At 42.8% G+C, this 23,364-nt stretch overlaps 1 non-coding gene and 1 pseudogene across 1 annotated transcript; both read right to left on the bottom strand.

Moving 5' to 3' along the window:
* The window catches only part of LOC137310667 (zinc finger protein 229-like), a 90,346-nt pseudogene that overhangs the window by 13,938 nt on the left and 53,044 nt on the right, over positions 1–23,364 (bottom strand).
* Positions 529–613, bottom strand: trnak-uuu (transfer RNA lysine (anticodon UUU)). Its single transcript is given in 2 exon segments — positions 529–564; positions 577–613. It is a non-coding gene; the product is annotated as a tRNA-Lys (tRNA).

Here is a 23,364-nt window from a genome sequence, read left to right on the forward strand (position 1 = left end):
AACAAAAGTTCACTAGATTGATTCCTGGGATAAGAGGGTTGTCCTGTGAGGAGAGATTGAGTAGAATGGGCCGATATTCTCTGGAGTTTACAATAATGAGGTGATCTCATTGAAACATATAAAATTCTTGGAGGGCTTGACAGGGTAGATGCTGGGATGCTGTTTCCCCTAGCTGGAGAGTCCAGAACTAATGGTTATAATCCCAAGATAAGGGGCCGGCCATTTGGTACAGAGATGAGGAATAATTTCTTCACGGAGAGGGTTGTGAACCATGAGAATTCTCCACCCCAGAGGGCTGTGGATGCTGAGCCATTGAATAGATTCAAAACTGAGGGAGATAGATTTTTGGACACGAAGGAACTCAAGGGATATGGGGATAGGTCGGGAAAGTGGAGTTGAGGTCGAAGATCAGCGATGACCTGATCAAATGGCGGAGCAGGCTCGAGGGACTGAATGGCCAACTCTTGCTCCTTTCGCTGATGTTGGTCCGCTGGAAAAGCAGAACTTGCCAGCTGTTTCAAAACTTTTAGCCTGAACAGGGACTTGAACCCTGGACCCTCAGATCACTACCTGTTTTAAAAGTCTGATGCTCTACCGACTGAGCTATCCAGGCTCGCTGTTGGATTAGTTTCCATCATACAGATTCATGGTGGGACTCAGAATTATCATTGTCAATGTCGAATTCGGGGGAGTATCTCTTTTATACAATTTTCAGCAACGTGTTGAGGAGAATCCTTGTTTCTGTTGAACATGATGTAAGAAACATGGACAGTGAACTCATGATTTTACAATTCTTCTTGTTTGTACCAAATTTCTTGTCATTCGTTAGCAGCAATAAAAAATACACTTTACCCAATGGTTCAAAAGCTGAACTTGTTCCACATGGGAGCTGGGAAAGGCCTCTCGACATTTCAGCCGATCAACAATTGAAAGCTGAATAATTTCACCCGTTACACCGTGACACCAGGCAGCAGATTTGCCTCCCGAATTTTCCCTACACGACACTTCAAACCGATGAATCCCTGCTTCACGGAAAGAAGAATTGTGTGTTTGGTTCTTTAGATTTAAAGATCTCGTGCCGGCCGCTTTACCATTTCAGCTCTCGCCAATCGCCCCCTCTCCTTCCTATAAACAAATAAACTCTCGCCTGCTATTGCAAGACGGGAGGCCCGAGGAGCCTCAGTGCCCACATGGGGACATGAAGAAGTCGATGTGTTATGGAACCGGTTGTACCTTGAACTCCAGTCAAAATGTTTCGAAGGTTCAACTACTTTAGATGGCGCTGAAACTCACAACCCCAGCATTTCTCGAGTGTATAATTATTGTAGAAATAACGCGCGCTGACCGATTGCTCCACTGGAGCCGCGCACGGTCTGTGTCCCCAGTGCTCCCATCAAACAGCTTCATCCTCGGTCTCTCAATTATCGCTTCCTGATCTTTCCCACACAGAAGCCTCCAAACAAGAGGCGATTCGTTAAACATCAGCAGTGACCTTTAAAAGCCGTGGAATCTGAAACAATGCCCCTGAAGATAAGAACATTTAATTATATTATTATTGACTAAAGGCCAATTTTTTCATGGTACTTTAAGCAGGATTTGGGCAAAGTGGGAGCTGAAATTATGAAACTCTCTCTGGGCAGTCGGTGATTGAAGAGATGGGAGTTATTTCATTTGAAAACCGAGGTTCGGAACTTCCTGATGATGAAGTGTGAGAGAAGATTGTGGTTAGTGGCAGTTGCCGGGGAGATCGAGAGGAGAGGGAGAAAAGTCAAAGTCACAGCTGTGACAGCTCAAGTGCTCTGCTTATCTGTAATATTTAGACAGTAATGTACAGTACAGGGCAAACCAGTTTAGAATGTGACCGTGACATGTAAATGTGACGACACGTTCTTGTTTCTGGGCTCATTGAGGTGGGAGTATAATTCTCGATGCGAGGTTCATATCCCGGCGAATCCCTAATTTAGCCCGGGACTTTTGATCTTGAGCTGCGGTTCAAACTTTTGCGATGAGGGAAAGGAAGTCCCCAAATCACTCCACCTGAATCTCAAGCGCTTTCGGAAGAAATTCAGTTCAAACAATCAGGGCTTTAAAGGCACCTCAATGACCTGCACTTTCATTGAACGAGCTTTGCTTACAATTGCATTCGACCTTGAAACCGCTCTGGTCTTTCCCCTCACTGAAGCAGAGTGAGGCCGCTCTGTATCTGTGAGCATGTCGGTGACGAGGTTCGCTCTGATATTGGTCGCTTTCAATTTTTAAAATTTCACCAAACTCAGGGAAAAGAAACCGAGAATCGAATTGTCCCTGTAAGTGATGAATTGAAGGGATTGGTGCTCCAAGCAGATCTGGAAAATGCGCAGTGCGGTCGCTCAGGAATTCCAAATCCACCCTCTCACCACTCGACGATCATATTAACTGAGCTTTACTCTGGCCCAGTGTCACCGCGCTGAAATCGAGTATTTCTCCGGCACGTTTCTCTTAACTTCACAGTTGCTGGTTTAAGAGTGAAGACCGGCTCGTTGGATTTTCACTCCTGCAAGTTTCAGCCACTCATTTTGGAAAAGTAAACTGACAGTAGACAACTGTTCTATTGGTCACTGCAATCAAAAAGTTGAGCTCAGTGAGTTACTGGTTCAGTGGGTGACTTCTTCACCTGTCTCGGTGGTGCTATCGGTTGGTGCGAAAGTTTGATGTTTCGAGCCCTAATTTTATTTTCCCTAAGGATTCATCGCCTCAAAGTTCCAGGGTTTCAATGTGTGTTTTGTCTGCAAGAAAATGTACCGTGATCATTGCCGGCTGAGCAGGGCTGATATTCCACCATTTACCCTGTTGTCGGAGAGCAGGCACATGAATCATATAAAGGAATGGAACATTGGCTTCACGGAAATCACAATTCATAACCCATTTATTTTAAGCGGGTTTATTTTAAATGAGTCAACGCCTGCCTTAAATGGTAGACTCAGGACAGTCACACAAACAGGTTCAATCTTCATAGAATAATTACCACAGTCATTTTTAGACTGGACGCCGCACGGCGACATTGCTGTCAGTGAAGAGAGACGAGAAAGACCAAAGTGCCGTTTGCCCCTCTCAGTGTGGCCCTGAAGGACTGTGTCCAGGCTGAAGTTCTGTTCCCACCGGACGATCCTCCCCCCAGATTGTCCTTCCTGAGCTCCAGTCAGGTGATGCTAAACACTCAGGTGGGAAAGACCAAAATCTACAACAAGGTGATTAAAACAAAGCTGATTTATTTAACAGATATCCAGAATATTAAACTCCAGCCCAGTTATAGGGGTTATTAACATCAGGAGAAACAAACCCCAACTGTCAGAATGAACATGGTTCAGTCCTGGATGGGATTAACAGCAGAATCCAACCCCTGTAGTCACTTTTGAACTCCCTGGTGTCTCAGTACGTGTGATGACTGAGTGAATCCCTTCCCACACACGGAATCATAGAATCAGAGAAAGCTACAGCACAGAAGGAAGCCATTCGGCCCATCGTGTCTGTGACGGCCGACAAAGAGCTATCCAGCTTAATCCCACTTTCCAGGGCTTGGTCCGTAGCCCTGTAGGTTACGGCACTTCAAATGCACATCCATGTACTTTTTAAATGAGTTGAGGTTTTCTGCCTCGACCACCCTTTCAGACAGTGAGTTCCAGACCCCGACCACCCTGTCCGCTTCTGTGTATCCTCGAACTTTATCACTGCTATCCGGAGGTCTAGGAGACAACCATTCGCTCCTCTATGACATAAATCGTGAATTATACCCTGACCCCGACGAGCCCAGAAACAAGAACGTGTCCTTAAATTAAAGTGTTACAGACACATTCTATGAGAGGTCTGTCTGTGCGATGAAATGGAGTTTTTGAACAGTCATTCTGATATCGGTTTCCTCCTCAAACCTCAACAAATACCAATTCCAAAGTGTGACTTTGTCGCTTAATTCCACAAATTAGGTAAAAATAATAAGCGACACAAAGCACTGCTGGGAGTTGAACCCAGGATCGCCTGTTTACAAGACAGATGCTTTAACGAACTAAACCACAGCACCAATTCACAGCACCTGTTCCCCACCTCGTCTCACTAATATCGATCAGTGACACGTTACTGTCTGTTCGAGGCACAGACCGTTTGATCTTTGTCCATTTCCCTTGTCCGTTTACCTGTGCATCCTGATACTGCCTGCATTTCTCACTGTGTTTATCTTTGTGTATCCATCAGTGTGTTGATACACGGATGATTAAGTGTGCTTGTGTTTGTTACATTAAATAAATTCGGGGTTCAGACAATTCTCGCTCTGACATTGGAGAACTATTGAGCTGAACTTTACAGCGAAGTCTTGTTTATTGTGGTGCTGAAACGAAAAAACCGAAGAGGTCCAAAAAGGGAAAAGGAGAAAAAACTTGTGAGGGAAAATAACGACAACAATCAAGGTATTTACAGGTATATTAAGAGAAAGAAGGGTGACTAAGAGTAATGTGGGACCCTTAAAGACAGATGGAGGTGATATTGTAATTGAAAATCAGGAAATGGCAGAGTTGCTAAATATTTACTTTGCATCGGTCTTCATAGAAAAGGATGAGGCAAACATAGCAGAGACACGAGGAAAACTGTAAATAAATCAAGGGGATTCAGTGTAAATAAAATAATGGCAATGGAGAAAATAATTCGATTGAAGATTGTCAAATCTCCAGGACCTGATGTTTACCATCCCAGGGGAATAAGAGGAATAGGTAAGGAACTTGTACATGCTTACTCATGATCGATCAAAACTCTCTTGATTCAGGAATTGTTGCTTTAATTGAAACATTGTCAATGTCACTCCATTATTTCGGATGGGTCGGAGAGATAAAGTTGGAAATTCTAGGCCTATCAGTCTGACGCCTGTTGTGGGGAAGTTACCAGTATCCGTTATTGGGGAAAGAATGACTGAGCACTTGGATAAATATGGAGTAATCAGAGAGAGCCAGCATGGATTTGTAAAGGGGAAGTCAAGTCGAACAAAGCTCGTTGAACTTTTTGAAGATGTAACTAACGTGCTCGATAATGGAGTGTCTCTGGGTGTGAGATGGACATTGACTTCCAAAGGCATCCAATAAGGGACCACATAAGAGACTGTCAACAAAAATGAGAGTGCGTGGAATTTAAGGCAACCTTTTGAAATGGGTCGGGAGTTGGTTAGAAGGTGGGAGGCAGAGGCCCGGGATAATAAGGGATGTACTCAAATTGGCCGGATGTGATTAGTTCTGGGGCATCAGCTTTTTCCGATATGTATAAATGACGGAGATGAAGGAATAGAGAGCCGAACACTCACGTTTGTCGCTGACATCGAGTTAGGAGGCGCAGTGAGTAGTGTAGATGGGAGCATAAAGTTACAAAGGGAAATTGATAGATTCAGTGAGTTGGTAAAACTGTGTCAGATGGAGCTTACATAGAATTACATCGAATGTACATCACAGAAACAGGCAATTCGGCCCAACAAGACTATACCGGTGTTTATGCTGCAGACGAGCCTCCTCCAACCCCTCTTCATCGAACCCTATGAGCAAACTCTAATATTCCCTTCTCCTCTATGTGCTTATCCAGCTTCCCCGTAAATGCATCCATTCTATTCGCCTTAACTACTCCTTGTGGTGGCGAGTTGAACATTCTAACGCCTCTCTGGGGAAGTCTGTTTCTCTTGAATGCCAGATTGGATACATTAGTGACTGGATGATATTCATGGCCCCAATGTTTTGGAGTCCCCACTCCCACAAGAGCGAACACCTTGTCTATGCCTCACCTATAAAGCCCTCACATAATCTTAAAGCCCGATATCAGGTCACCCTCAGCCTCCTCTTTTCTATACAGAAGAGCCCCAGCCTGTTCAAACTTTCAATATGGGGAAGTATATGGTCATCTACTTTGGACGGAAGCAATATAGATCAGAGTATTTTCTAAATGGTGAGAAGCTCGGAACTATGGAGGAGCAGAGAGATTTAGGGATCGAAGTACAGAAATCACTAAAAGCCAGTGGAATGCGAAAAAATAATTTGAAAGTCTAATGTGATGTTGGCCTTTATCTCAAGGGAGCTGGAATTCAAAGACGTGGAAATATGTTCCAGATAGAAAGCTCTGGTGAGACCCCATTTAAAGTATTGCATTCAGTTCTGGGCACACCCCTCAGGAAAGACATATTGGCCGTGGAGGGGATGCAGCGCAGTTTCACCAGAATGACACCGGGGCTAAAATGGTTACATTATGAGGGCAAGTTGCGTGGACAAGGTTTGTATTTCCTCGTGTATAGAGGATTAAGTGGTGATGTAATTCAGGTGTTGAAGGTGATTCAATGATCCAATGGTGGGTGTGTGAGTTGGTGCTGAATCGGTCCCCTTCAGTGAAGAGAGGGTCAGCGGGCGCCTGACAGACACGGCTCGGAACGGGACTCGCTTCTCTCCGGCGGCAGCGGCTGGTTTAGAGAGATCTCTCTGTCTGCTCCTGTTACTCCGCCTCCCGCACTCTGGGAGAACCGCGGAGCTCGGTCCTCATTTTTCTCTTATGGATCCGGCTCCATCCGTTTACTGTTGACGGGAGTGCGTCTGATACCAAGTCAGTCAGAAGCGGGTGCAAATCACAACATCGGCACAGGCCCAAGGACTGGGGACTGGTTTGATATTGGGTCCTTTTTAAGGGACCGGCTGTAGAATGTTTGTATAATAATAATGATCAGAATTAACTTTGAAACAATGAAGTTTTTTTCAGTTATTTCCCATTTCCACCCTCACCAGTTTTATACAGTAACAGGTAACAATGTTTGAGGGATGTGATGTCCAGTGTTGGTGGAATCAGTGTAATTTAACTTGATACATTGAAGAATCTCTTGTCTATCCCAGGCTCTTACCTTAGGTTTAGACCCTCACCTGGTTTAAAATCGGTCACTCACTGATATAAATAAACCAGTAACAATCCCGAAACCTCAGCGGGGATATTTGTTCCGATACTTAGTGACGGTCCCAATTTCCACTGAAATTCTCAATCAGCAAATCCCAGAGGCTGTTTCGGGTTTGACAAACTGTGAAACAGATTGTTTTAAAAGCCGGAAAGAGGGAAAAACTGGTGGTTGATATGAAGTGTTATACATTATCTCTTTCTGTTTCAGATTTACAATTTCTCTTTGTGTGTTACTGACAGGAGAGGCTATAACGGAGCCCAGTGACTGGGTCACGAGCTGCACTGAGTCATTGGCCTGTGTTACAGACTGGCTCGTTGGACCTGCTCATTTCGTGAACTCGCTGGTGTCTCAGCACGTGTGATGACTGAGTGAATCCCTTCCCACACACGGAGCAGGTGAACAGTCTCTCAACCAATGGGCATGCGTTGATGTGTCAGCAGTTCATTTCTGCTTTTAAAGCTCTTCTCACAGTCACTGCATTAAAAGGTCACTCAATAGTGTGAACAAGTTAATGTTTCAGAAGGTGGGATGATCGAGTGAATCTCTTCCCACACACGGAGCAGGTGAAAAGTCTCTCCCCAGTGTGAGTGCGTCGATGTCTCAGCAGTTCGTTTCTGATTTTAAATCTCTTCCCACAGTCAGAACATTTGAAGGTCACTCAGTGTGAACTCGCTGGTGTTTCAGCAGGGTGGATGACCAAGTGAATCCCTTCCCACACACGGAGCAGGTGAACGGCCTCTCCCCAGTGTGAGTGCGTTGGTGTGTCAGCAGATTAAATTTGCTTTTAAACCTCATCTCACAGTCAGAACATTTGAAAGATCTCTCATCAGTGTGAAGTCGCTGGTGTCTCAGCAGGTTGGATGACTGAGTGAATCCCTTCCCACACACGGAGCAGGTGAACGGCCTCTCCCCAGTGTGAACTCGCTGGTGTTTCAGCAGGTTCGATGAATGAGCGAATCCCTTCCCACACACGGAGCAGGTGAACGGCCTCTCCCCAGTGTGAGCTCGCTGGTGTTTCAGCAGGTTCGATGAATGAGCGAATCCCTTCCCACACACGGAGCAGGTGAACGGCCTCTCCCCAGTGTGAACTCGCTGGTGTGACAGAAAGTGTGATGACTGAGTGAATCCATTCCCACACACGGAGCAGGTGAACGGCCTCTCCCCGGTGTGAGTTCGTTGGTGTTTCAGCAGTTCAATTTTGCTTTTAAAGCTCTTCTCACAGTCAGAACATTTAAAAGGTCTCTCATCAGTGTGAACTCGCTGGTGTGTCAGCAGGTTGGATGACTGAGTGAATCCCTTCCCACACATGGAGCAGGAGAACGGCCTCTCCCCATTGTGAACTCGCTGGTGTGTCAGCAAGGTGGATGAATGAGCGAATCCCTTCCCACACACTGAGCAAGTGAACGGCCTCTTCCCAGTGTGAACTCGCTGGTGTGACAGAAAGTGTGATGACCGAGCGAATCCCTTCCCACACACGGAGCAGGTGAACGGCCTCTCATCAGTGTGAACTCGCTGGTGTGTCAGCAGGTTGGATGACTGAGTGAATCCCTTCCCACACATGGAGCAGGTGAACGGCCTCTCCCCAGTGTGAGTGCGTCGATGAGTTTCCAGCTCTGAAGGGTAATTGAATCCCTTCCCACAGTCCCCACATTTCCACGGTTTCTCCGTGGTCCGGGTGTCCTTGTGTCTCTCCAGGTTGGACGATCAGTTGAAGCCTCGTCCACACACAGAACACGTGTACGGTTTCTCCCCGCTGTGAATGGTGCGATGTTTTTTCTGGCTGTGTAACTGGTTAAAGCTCTTTCCACAGTCAGTGCACTGGAACACTCTCACTCGGGTGTGTGTGTCTCGGTGCTTTTCCACTCACACTGATGTTTGAAATCTTCTCCCACAGACAGAACAGACAAACATTTCTCCTTCCACATTCAAAGGCCGATGATATTCAGGTCCTGATGAATCGAGTGACTCTGTCAGATCTTGACGTGATCTTTGGTAAGTACAGGATAGAAATTCACATCAGATAACTCTACTTTCTCTGGAACATTATTTCCTCTCTCATTCCTCAAAGCTGAAAATCCCCTGTCCCACACACTCTCCCTCCTCCCTGTGCTGAAATCCAAACCCATCGCATCATCTTTCAGTGGCCCGAAACCGTGAGTGAAAGGGTGAGAGAGGAATGTGAGAGAGAGTGTGAGAGAGTGAGTGTGAGAGACAGTGTGAGAGAGAGACAGTGTGAGAGAGAGAGAGTGAGGACAGCAGTGCGCTCGGTGTGGAGAATGAAGTGGGGCAGGTGGAGCATGTTTCAGTGGGGCAGCAGTGATCATAATCTCATTAGGTTTAGAACAGTTTTGGAAAAGGACAGGGGACAGTCAAATGTGAAAATTCTGAACTGGATGAGGGCGAATTTCATCAGTTAAAAAGGGATCTTGTCCGTGTGGATTGGAATCAAAAATTGGCAGGCAGAACAATAATTGAACAGTGGGAGGCCTTCAAGGAGGAGTGGGTTTGGGTACAGAGCAGACAGATTCCCACGAGGAGGAAAGGAACAGCATCCAAAGCCAGAGCTCCCTGGATGACTGAAGATATAGAGATCACCATTGCTCCTTCATTTACAGACGCTCCCTGACCGATCACCATTGCTCCTTCATTTACAGACGCTCCCTGACCGATCACCATTTCCCCTTCATTTACAGACGCTCCCTGACCGATCACCATTGCTCCTTCATTTACAGACGCTCCCTGACCGATCACCATTGCTCCTTCATTTACAGACGCTCCCTGACCGATCACCATTTCTCCTTCATTTACAGACACTCCCGGACCGATCACCATTTTCCTTCATTTACAGACGCTCCCTGACCGATCACCATTTCTCCTTCATTTACAGACGCTCCCTGATTCGATGAGTCACGAGGTTTGACGCTGACACTGCGCATGCTCGGAGGCCGCGGGCCGTGTGTTGAGTTTCGGGTCTGATCTAAACCGGAGCCCCCGGAGTGTAGAGAGAGAGAGGAGAATGTTCACTGTTTGATATTCGGGCCCGGGGCCGCACTCGGGGTTTGTGAAGCCCCCGCCCCCTCCCCCGGGGTTTATTAACCCGCTCCCCCCGCCCATCTCTCACCTGTTGCCGACACGATCTCGGCCTCACTCCCCGCCCGCCGCGCATGCTCAGCTCACACTGCCCGGGTGATTGACGGGAGCTCCGGACCAATAGGAAGAGCGGAGAGGGGCTGGAGGACCGAGCGGGCGGTTGGTCCTCCAACCAATGGGAGTGGGTGAGGGGCGGGACCTGCGGCACCGAGTGGGCGGGGCTGAGCCCGGATCTCCCTCATTGGCTGAAACTCTGCATCAATTTTAAACCTGATTGATGTCAAACTCGAGGGAAAAACTGGACTTTAATAAAGGACAAAGAGGAGGGAATATTGGAGGGAATAACACAGTGTAGGGATAAAATGGATTAATTCAGGACAGACAGCAGGGATTATTGGAGGGAATAACACAGTGTAGGGATAAAATGGATTAATTCAGGACAGACAGCAGGGAATATTGGAGGGAATAACACAGTGTAGGGATAAAATGGATTAATTCAGGACAGACAGCAGGGATTATTGGAGGGAATAACACAGTGTAGGGATAAAATGGATTAATTCAGGACAGACAGCAGGGATTATTGGAGGGAATAACACAGTGTAGGGATAAAATGGATTAATTCAGGACAGACAGCAGGGAATATTGGAGGGAATAACACAGTGTAGGGATAAAATGGATTAATTCAGGACAGACAGCAGGGATTATTGGAGGAAATAACACAGTGTAGGGATAAAATGGATTAATTCAGGACAGACAGCAGGGATTATTGGAGGGAATAACACAGTGTAGGGATAAAATGGATTAATTCAGGACAGACAGCAGGGATTATTGGAGGGAATAACACAGTGTAGGGATAAAATGGATTAATTCAGGACAGACAGCAGGGATTATTGGAGGGAATAACACAGTGTAGGGATAAAATGGATTAATTCAGGACAGACAGCAGGGATTATTGGAGGGAATAACACAGTGTAGGGATAAAATGGATTAATTCAGGACAGACAGCAGGGAATATTGGAGGGAATAACACAGTGTAGGGATAAAATGGATTAATTCAGGACAGACAGCAGGGATTATTGGAGGAAATAACACAGTGTAGGGATAAAATGGATTAATTCAGGACAGACAGCAGGGATTATTGGAGGGAATAACACAGTGTAGGGATAAAATGGATTAATTCAGGACAGACAGCAGGGATTATTGGAGGGAATAACACAGTGTAGGGATAAAATGGATTAATTCAGGACAGACAGCAGGGATTATTGGAGGGAATAACACAGTGTAGGGATAAAATGGATTAATTCAGGACTGACAGCAGGGATTATTGGAGGAAATAACACAGTGCAGGGATAAAATGGATTAATTCAGGACAGACAGCAGGGAATATTGGAGAAAATAACACAGTGTAGGGATAAAATGGATTAATTCAGGACAGACAGCAGGGATTATTGGAGGGAATAACACAGTGTAGGGATAAAATGGATTAATTCAGGACAGACAGCAGGGATTATTGGAGGGAATAACACAGTGTAGGGATAAAATGGATTAATTCAGGACAGACAGCAGGGATTATTGGAGGGAATAACACAGTGTAGGGATAAAATGGATTAATTCAGGACTGACAGCAGGGATTATTGGAGGAAATAACACAGTGTAGGGATAAAATGGATTAATTCAGGACTGACAGCAGGGATTATTGGAGGAAATAACACAGTGTAGGGATAAAATGGATTAATTCAGGACAGACAGCAGGGATTATTGGAGGGAATAACACAGTGTAGGGATAAAATGGATTAATTCAGGACAGACAGCAGGGATTATTGGAGGAAATAACACAGTGTAGGGATAAAATGGATTAATTCAGGACAGACAGCAGGGATTATTGGAGGGAATAACACAGTGTGGGGATAAAATGGATTAATTCAGGACAGACAGCAGGGATTATTGGAGGAAATAACACAGTGTAGGGATAAAATGGATTAATTCAGGACAGACAGCAGGGAATATTGGAGGGAATAACACAGTGTAGGGATAAAATGGATTAATTCAGGACAGACAGCAGGGAATATTGGAGGGAATAACACAGTGTAGGGATAAAATGGATTAATTCAGGACAGACAGCAGGGAATATTGGAGGAAATAACACAGTGTAGGGATAAAATGGATTAATTCAGGACAGACAGCAGGGAATATTGGAGGGAATAACACAGTGTAGGGATAAAATGGATTAATTCAGGACAGACAGCAGGGAATATTGGAGGAAATAACACAGTGTAGGGATAAAATGGATTAATTCAGGACAGACAGCAGGGAATATTGGAGGGAATAACACAGTGTAGGGATAAAATGGATTAATTCAGGACAGACAGCAGGGAATATTGGAGGGAATAACAGAGTGTAGGGATAAAATGGATTAATTCAGGACAGACAGCAGGGAATATTGGAGGGAATAACACAGTGTAGGGATAAAATGGATTAATTCAGGACAGACAGCAGGGATTATTGGAGGGAATAACACAGTGTAGGGATAAAATGGATTAATTCAGGACAGACAGCAGGGATTATTGGAGGGAATAACACAGCGTAGGGATAAAATGGATTAATTCAGGACAGACAGCAGGGAATATTGGAGGGAATAACACAGTGTAGGGATAAAATGGATTAATTCAGGACAGACAGCAGGGAATATTGGAGGAAATAACACAGTGTAGGGATAAAATGGATTAATTCAGGACAGACAGCAGGGAATATTGGAGGAAATAACACAGTGTAGGGATAAAATGGATTAATTCAGGGCAGACAGCAGGGATTATTGGAGGAAATAACACAGTGTAGGGATAAAATGGATTAATTCAGGACAGACAGCAGGGAATATTGGAGGAAATAACACAGTGTAGGGATAAAATGGATTAATTCAGGGCAGACAGCAGGGAATATTGGAGGAAATAACACAGTGTAGGGATAAAATGGATTAATTCAGTACAGACAGCAGGGAATATTGGAGGGAATAACAGAGTGTAGGGATAAAATGGATTAATTCAGGACAGACAGCAGGGAATATTGGAGGGAATAACACAGTGTAGGGATAAAATGGATTAATTCAGGACAGACAGCAGGGATTATTGGAGGGAATAACACAGTGTAGGGATAAAATGGATTAATTCAGGACAGACAGCAGGGATTATTGGAGGGAATAACACAGTGTAGGGATAAAATGGATTAATTCAGGACAGACAGCAGGGAATATTGGAGGGAATAACACAGTGTAGGGATAAAATGGATTAATTCAGGACAGACAGCAGGGAATATTGGAGGGAATAACACAGTGTAGGGATAAAATGGATTAATTCAGGACAGACAGCAGGGAATATTGGAGGGAATAACACAGTGTAGGGATAAAATGGATTAATTCAGGACAGACAGCAGGGATTATTGGAGGGAATAACACAGTGTAGGGATAAAATGGATTAATTCAGGACAGACAGCAGGGAATATTGGAGGGAATAACACAGTGTAGGGATAAAATGGATTAATTCAGGACAGACAGCAGGGAATATTGGAGGAAATAACACAGTGTAGGGATAAAATGGATTAATTCAGGACAGACAGCAGGGAATATTGGAGGGAATAACACAGTGTAGGGATAAAATGGATTAATTCAGGACAGACAGCAGGGAATATTGGAGGGAATAACAGAGTGTAGGGATAAAATGGATTAATTCAGGACAGACAGCAGGGAATATTGGAGGGAATAACACAGTGTAGGGATAAAATGGATTAATTCAGGACAGACAGCAGGGATTATTGGAGGGAATAACACAGTGTAGGGATAAAATGGATTAATTCAGGACAGACAGCAGGGAATATTGGAGGGAATAACACAGTGTAGGGATAAAATGGATTAATTCAGGACAGACAGCAGGGAATATTGGAGGAAATAACACAGTGTAGGGATAAAATGGATTAATTCAGGACAGACAGCAGGGAATATTGGAGGGAATAACACAGTGTAGGGATAAAATGGATTAATTCAGGACAGACAGCAGGGAATATTGGAGGAAATAACACAGTGTAGGGATAAAATGGATTAATTCAGGACAGACAGCAGGGAATATTGGAGGGAATAACACAGTGTAGGGATAAAATGGATTAATTCAGGACAGACAGCAGGGAATATTGGAGGGAATAACAGAGTGTAGGGATAAAATGGATTAATTCAGGACAGACAGCAGGGAATATTGGAGGGAATAACACAGTGTAGGGATAAAATGGATTAATTCAGGACAGACAGCAGGGATTATTGGAGGGAATAACACAGTGTAGGGATAAAATGGATTAATTCAGGACAGACAGCAGGGATTATTGGAGGGAATAACACAGTGTAGGGATAAAATGGATTAATTCAGGACAGACAGCAGGGATTATTGGAGGAAATAACACAGTGTTGGGATAAAATGGATTAATTCAGGACAGACAGCAGGGATTATTGGAGGGAATAACACAGTGTAGGGATAAAATGGATTAATTCAGGACAGACAGAAGGGATTATTGGAGGGAATAACACAGTGTAGGGATAAAATGGATTAATTCAGGACAGACAGCAGGGATTATTGGAGGAAATAACAGTGTAGGGATAAAATGGATTAATTCAGGACAGACAGCAGGGAATATTGGAGGGAATAACACAGTGTAGGGATAAAATGGATTAATTCAGGACAGACAGCAGGGATTATTGGAGGGAATAACACAGTGTAGGGATAAAATGGATTAATTCAGGACAGACAGCAGGGATTATTGGAGGGAATAACACAATTTGGGATTAAAATGGATTAATTCAGGACAGACAGCAGGGATTATTGGAGGGAATAACACAGTGTAGGGATAAAATGGATTAATTCAGGACAGACAGCAGGGATTATTGGAGGAAATAACACAGTGTAGGGATAAAATGGATTAATTCAGGACAGACAGCAGGGAATATTGGAGGGAATAACTCAGTGCAGGGATAAAATGGAATAATTCAGGACAGACAGCAGGGAATATTGGAGGAAATAACACAGTGTAGGGATAAAATGGATTAATTCAGGACAGACAGCAGGGATTATTGGAGGGAATAACACAGTGTGGGGATAAAATGGATTAATTCAGGACAGACAGCAGGGATTATTGGAGGGAATAACACAGTGTAGGGATAAAATGGATTAATTCAGGACAGACAGCAGGGAATATTGGAGGAAATAACACAGTGTAGGGATAAAATGGATTAATTCAGGACAGACAGCAGGGAATATTGGAGGGAATAACACAGTGTAGGGATAAAATGGATTAATTCAGGACAGACAGCAGGGAATATTGGAGGGAATAACACAGTGTAGGGATAAAATGGATTAATTCAGGACAGACAGCAGGGAATATTGGAGGAAATAACACAGTGTAGGGATAAAATGGATTAATTCAGGACAGACAGCAGGGAATATTGGAGGGAATAACACAGTGTAGGGATAAAATGGATTAATTCAGGACAGACAGCAGGGAATATTGGAGGAAATAACACAGTGTAGGGATAAAATGGATTAATTCAGGACAGACAGCAGGGAATATTGGAGGGAATAACACAGTGTAGGGATAAAATGGATTAATTCAGGACAGACAGCAGGGAATATTGGAGGGAATAACAGAGTGTAGGGATAAAATGGATTAATTCAGGACAGACAGCAGGGAATATTGGAGGGAATAACACAGTGTAGGGATAAAATGGATTAATTCAGGACAGACAGCAGGGATTATTGGAGGGAATAACACAGTGTAGGGATAAAATGGATTAATTCAGGACAGACAGCAGGGATTATTGGAGGGAATAACACAGCGTAGGGATAAAATGGATTAATTCAGGACAGACAGCAGGGAATATTGGAGGGAATAACACAGTGTAGGGATAAAATGGATTAATTCAGGACAGACAGCAGGGAATATTGGAGGAAATAACACAGTGTAGGGATAAAATGGATTAATTCAGGACAGACAGCAGGGAATATTGGAGGAAATAACACAGTGTAGGGATAAAATGGATTAATTCAGGGCAGACAGCAGGGATTATTGGAGGAAATAACACAGTGTAGGGATAAAATGGATTAATTCAGGACAGACAGCAGGGAATATTGGAGGAAATAACACAGTGTAGGGATAAAATGGATTAATTCAGGGCAGACAGCAGGGAATATTGGAGGAAATAACACAGTGTAGGGATAAAATGGATTAATTCAGTACAGACAGCAGGGATTATTGGAGGAAATAACACAGTGTAGGGATAAAATGGATTAATTCAGGACAGACAGCAGGGAATATTGGAGGAAATAACACAGTGTAGGGATAAAATGGATTAATTCAGGACAGACAGCAGGGATTATTGGAGGAAATAACACAGTGCAGGGATAAAATGGATTAATTCAGGACAGACAGCAGGGATTATTAGAGGAAATAACACAGTGTAGGGATAAAATGGATTAATTCAGGACAGACAGCAGGGATTATTGGAGGAAATAACATAGTGTAGGGATAAAATGGATTAATTCAGGACAGACAGCAGGGAATATTGGAGGAAATAACACAGTGTAGGGATAAAATGGATTAATTCAGGACAGACAGCAGGGAATATTGGAGGAAATAATACAGTGTAGGGATAAAATGGATTAATTCAGGACAGACAGCAGGGGTTATTGGAGGAAACAACACAGTGTTGGGATAAAATGGATTAATTCAGGACAGACAGCAGGGATTATTGGAGGAAATAACACAGTGTAGGGATAAAATGGATTAATTCAGGACAGACAGCAGGGATTATTGGAGGGAATAACACAGTGTTGGGATAAAATGGATTAATTCAGGACAGACAGCAGGGAATATTGGAGGGAATAACACAGTGTAGGGATAAAATGGATTAATTCAGGACAGACAGCAGGGAATATTGGAGGGAATAACACAGTGTAGGGATAAAATGGATTAATTCAGGACAGACAGCAGGGAATATTGGAGGAAATAACACAGTGTAGGGATAAAATGGATTAATTCAGGACAGACAGCAGGGAATATTGGAGGGAATAACACAGTGTAGGGATAAAATGGATTAATTCAGGACAGACAGCAGGGAATATTGGAGGGAATAACAGAGTGTAGGGATGAAATGGATTAATTCAGGACAGACAGCAGGGAATATTGGAGGGAATAACACAGTGTAGGGATAAAATGGATTAATTCAGGACAGACAGCAGGGATTATTGGAGGGAATAACACAGTGTAGGGATAAAATGGATTAATTCAGGACAGACAGCAGGGAATATTGGAGGGAATAACACAGTGTAGGGATAAAATGGATTAATTCAGGACAGACAGCAGGGAATATTGGAGGAAATAACACAGTGTAGGGATAAAATGGATCAATTCAGGACAGACAGCAGGGAATATTGGAGGGAATAACACAGTGTAGGGATAAAATGGATTAATTCAGGACAGACAGCAGGGAATATTGGAGGAAATAACACAGTGTAGGGATAAAATGGATTAATTCAGGACAGACAGCAGGGAATATTGGAGGGAATAACACAGTGTAGGGATAAAATGGATTAATTCAGGACAGACAGCAGGGAATATTGGAGGGAATAACAGAGTGTAGGGATAAAATGGATTAATTCAGGACAGACAGCAGGGAATATTGGAGGGAATAACACAGTGTAGGGATAAAATGGATTAATTCAGGACAGACAGCAGGGATTATTGGAGGGAATAACACAGTGTAGGGATAAAATGGATTAATTCAGGACAGACAGCAGGGATTATTGGAGGAAATAACACAGTGTAGGGATAAAATGGATTAATTCAGGACAGACAGCAGGGATTATTGGAGGAAATAACACAGTGTTGGGATAAAATGGATTAATTCAGGACAGACAGCAGGGATTATTGGAGGGAATAACACAGTGTAGGGATAAAATGGATTAATTCAGGACAGACAGAAGGGATTATTGGAGGGAATAACACAGTGTAGGGATAAAATGGATTAATTCAGGACAGACAGCAGGGATTATTGGAGGAAATAACAGTGTAGGGATAAAATGGATTAATTCAGGACAGACAGCAGGGAATATTGGAGGGAATAACACAGTGTAGGGATAAAATGGATTAATTCAGGACAGACAGCAGGGATTATTGGAGGGAATAACACAGTGTAGGGATAAAATGGATTAATTCAGGACAGACAGCAGGGATTATTGGAGGGAATAACACAATTTGGGATTAAAATGGATTAATTCAGGACAGACAGCAGGGATTATTGGAGGGAATAACACAGTGTAGGGATAAAATGGATTAATTCAGGACAGACAGCAGGGAATATTGGAGGGAATAACTCAGTGCAGGGATAAAATGGAATAATTCAGGACAGACAGCAGGGAATATTGGAGGAAATAACACAGTGTAGGGATAAAATGGATTAATTCAGGACAGACAGCAGGGATTATTGGAGGGAATAACACAGTGTGGGGATAAAATGGATTAATTCAGGACAGACAGCAGGGATTATTGGAGGGAATAACACAGTGTAGGGATAAAATGGATTAATTCAGGACAGACAGCAGGGAATATTGGAGGGAATAACACAGTGCAGGGATAAAATGGATTAATTCAGGACAGACAGCAGGGAATATTGGAGGAAATAACACAGTGCAGGGATAAAATGGATTAATTCAGTACAGACAGCAGGGATTATTGGAGGAAATAACACAGTGTGGGGATAAAATGGATTAATTCAGGACAGACAGCAGGGAATATTGGAGGAAATAACACAGTGTAGGGATTAAATGGATTAATTCAGGACAGACAGCAGGGAATATTGGAGGAAATAACACAGTGTAGGGATAAAATGGATTAATTCAGGACAGACAGCAGGGAATATTGGAGGGAATAACAGAGTGTAGGGATAAAATGGATTAATTCAGGACAGACAGCAGGGAATATTGGAGGGAATAACACAGTGTTCGGATAAAATGGATTAATTCAGGACAGACAGCAGGGAATATTGGAGGGAATAACACAGTGTAGGGATAAAATGGATTAATTCAGGACAGACAGCAGGGAATATTGGAGGGAATAACACAGTGTAGGGATAAAATGGATTAATTCAGGACAGACAGCAGGGATTATTGGAGGAAATAACACAGTGTAGGGATAAAATGGATTAATTCAGGACAGACAGCAGGGAATATTGGAGGAAATAACACAGTGTAGGGATAAAATTGATTAATTCAGGACAGACAGCAGGGAATATTGGAGGAAATAACACAGTGTAGGGATAAAATGGATTAATTCAGGACAGACAGCAGGGAATATTGGAGGAAATAACACAGTGTAGGGATAAAATGGATTAATTCAGGACAGACAGCAGGGAATATTGGAGGGAATAACACAGTGTTGGGATAAAATGGATTAATTCAGGACAGACAGCAGGGAATATTGGAGGGAATATCACAGTGTAGGGATAAAATGGATTAATTCAGGACAGACAGCAGGGATTATTGGAGGAAATAACACAGTGTAGGGATAAAATGGATTAATTCAGGACAGACAGCAGGGATTATTGGAGGAAATAATACAGTGTAGGGATAAAATGGATTAATTCAGGACAGACAGCAGGGAATATTGGAGGGAATAACACAGTGTAGGGATAAAATGGATTAATTCAGGACAGACAGCAGGGATTATTGGAGGAAATAACACAGTGTAGGGATGAAATGGATTAATTCAGGACAGACAGCAGGGAATATTGGAGGGAATAACACAGTGTAGGGATAAAATGGATTAATTCAGGACAGACAGCAGGGATTATTGGAGGGAATAACACAGTGCAGGGATGAAATGGATTAATTCAGGACAGACAGCAGGGAATATTGGAGGGAATAACACAGTGTAGGGATAAAATGGATTAATTCAGGACAGACAGCAGGGATTATTGGAGGAAATAACACAGTGTAGGGATAAAATGGATTAATTCAGGACAGACAGCAGGGATTATTGGAGGAAATAACACAGTGTAGGGATAAAATGGATTAATTCAGGACAGACAGCAGGGATTATTGGAGGAAATAACACACTGTAGGGATAAAATGGATTAATTCAGGACAGACAGCAGGGATTATTGGAGGAAATAACACAGTGTAGGGATAAAATGGATTAATTCAGGACAGACAGCAGGGATTATTGGAGGAAATAACACAGTGTAGGGATAAAATGGATTAATTCAGGACAGACAGCAGGGAATATTGGAGGAAATAACACAGTGTAGGGATAAAATGGATTAATTCAGGGCAGACAGCAGGGAATATTGGAGGAAATAACACAGTGTAGGGATAAAATGGATTAATTCAGGGCAGACAGCAGGGAATATTGGAGGAAATAACACAGTGTAGGGATAAAATGGATTAATTCAGGGCAGACAGCAGGGATTATTGGAGGAAATAACACAGTGTAGGGATAAAATGGATTAATTCAGGACAGACAGCAGGGAATATTGGAGGAAATAACACAGTGTAGGGATAAAATGGATTAATTCAGGGCAGACAGCAGGGAATATTGGAGGAAATAACACAGTGTAGGGATAAAATGGATTAATTCAGGGCAGACAGCAGGGAATATTGGAGGAAATAACACAGTGTAGGGATAAAATGGATTAATTCAGGACAGACAGCAGGGATTATTGGAGGAAATAACACAGTGTAGGGATAAAATGGATTAATTCAGGACAGACAGCAGGGATTATTGGAGGAAATAACACAGTGTAGGGATAAAATGGATTAATTCAGGACAGACAGCAGGGATTATTAGAGGAAATAACACAGTGTAGGGATAAAATGGATTAATTCAGGACAGACAGCAGGGAATATTGGAGGAAATAACACAGTGTAGGGATAAAATGGATTAATTCAGGACAGACAGCAGGGAATATTGGAGGAAATAACACAGTGTAGGGATAAAATGGATTAATTCAGGACAGACAGCAGGGAATATTGGAGGAAATAACACAGTGTAGGGATAAAATGGATTAATTCAGGACAGACAGCAGGGACTATTGGAGGAAATAATACAGTGTAGGGATAAAATGGATTAATTCAGGACAGACAGCAGGGATTATTGGAGGAAATAACACAGTGTAGGGATAAAATGGATTAATTCAGGACAGACAGCAGGGATTATTGGAGGAAATAACACAGTGTAGGGATAAAATGGATTAATTCAGGGCAGACAGCAGGGAATATTGGAGGAAATAACACAGTGTAGGGATAAAATGGATTAATTCAGGACAGACAGCAGGGAATATTGGAGGAAATAACACAGTGTAGGGATAAAATGGATTAATTCAGGACAGACAGCAGGGAATATTGTGGGAAATAACACAGTGTAGGGATAAAATGGATTAATTCAGGAGAGACAGCAGGGATTATTGGAGGAAATAACACAGTGTAGGGATAAAATGGATTAATTCAGGACAGACAGCAGGGAATATTGGGGGAAATAACACAGTGTAGGGATAAAATGGATTAATTCAGGACAGACAGCAGGGAATATTGGAGGAAATAACACAGTGTAGGGATAAAATGGATTAATTCAGGACAGACAGCAGGGATTATTGGAGGAAATAACACAGTGTAGGGATAAAATGGATTAATTCAGGACAGACAGCGGGGATTATTGGAGGAAATAACACAGTGTAGGGATAAAATGGATTAATTCAGGACAGACAGCAGGGATTATTGGAGGAAATAACACAGTGTAGGGATAAAATGGATTAATTCAGGACAGACAGCAGGGATTATTGGAGGAAATAACACAGTGTAGGGATAAAATGGATTAATTCAGGACAGACAGCAGGGATTATTGGAGGGAATAACACAGTGTAGGGATAAAATGGATTAATTCAGGGCAGACAGCAGGGAATATTGGAGGAAATAACACAGTGTAGGGATAAAATGGATTAATTCAGGGCAGACAGCAGGGAATATTGGAGGAAATAACACAGTGTAGGGATAAAATGGAATAATTCAGGGCAGACAGCAGGGAATATTGGAGGAAATAACACAGTGTAGGGATAAAATGGATTAATTCAGGGCAGACAGCAGGGAATATTGGAGGAAATAACACAGTGTAGGGATAAAATGGATTAATTCAGGGCAGACAGCAGGGATTATTGGAGGGAATAACACAGTGCAGGGATAAAATGGATTAATTCAGGGCAGACAGCAGGGAATATTGGAGGAAATAAGACAGTGTAGGGATAAAATGGATTAATTCAGGGCAGACAGCAGGGAATATTGGAGGAAATAACACAGTGTAGGGATAAAATGGATTAATTCAGGGCAGACAGCAGGGAATATTGGAGGAAATAACACAGTGTAGGGATAAAATGGATTAATTCAGGGCAGACAGCAGGGAATATTGGAGGAAATAACACAGTGTAGGGATAAAATGGATTAATTCAGGACAGACAGCAGGGAATATTGGATGAAATAACACAGTGTAGGGATAAAATGGATGAATTCAGGGCAGACAGCAGGGAATATTGGAGGAAAACACAGTGTAGGGATAAAATGGATTAATTCAGGACAGACAGCAGGGAATATTGGAGGAAATAACACAGTGTAGGGATAAAATGGATTAATTCAGGGCAGACAGCAGGGAATATTGGAGGAAATAACACAGTGTAGGGATAAAATGGATTAATTCAGGGCAGACAACAGGGATTATTGGAGGAAATAACACAGTGTAGGGATAAAATGGATTAATTCAGGACAGACAGCAGGGAATATTGGAGGAAATAACACAGTGTAGGGATAAAATGGATTAATTCAGGGCAGACAGCAGGGAATATTGGAGGATATAACACAGTGTAGGGATAAAATGGATTAATTCAGGACAGACAGCAGGGAATATTGGAGGAAATAACACAGTGTTGGGGATAAAATGGATTAATTCAGGACAGACAGCAGGGATTATTGGAGGAAATAACACAGTGTAGGGATAAAATGGATTAATTCAGGACAGACAGCAGGGATTATTAGAGGAAATAAAACAGTGTAGGGATAAAATGGATTAATTCAGGACAGACAGCAGGGATTATTGGAGGAAATAACACAGTGTAGGGATAAAATGGATTAATTCAGGACAGACAGCAGGGAATATTGGAGGAAATAACACAGTGTAGGGATAAAATGGATTAATTCAGGACAGACAGCAGGGAATATTGGAGGAAATAATACAGTGTAGGGATAAAATGGATTAATTCAGGACAGACAGCA

The sequence above is a fragment of the Heptranchias perlo genome, unplaced genomic scaffold (genome assembly GCF_035084215.1).
Source record: "Heptranchias perlo isolate sHepPer1 unplaced genomic scaffold, sHepPer1.hap1 HAP1_SCAFFOLD_269, whole genome shotgun sequence".
Lineage (NCBI taxonomy): Eukaryota > Metazoa > Chordata > Chondrichthyes > Hexanchiformes > Hexanchidae > Heptranchias > Heptranchias perlo.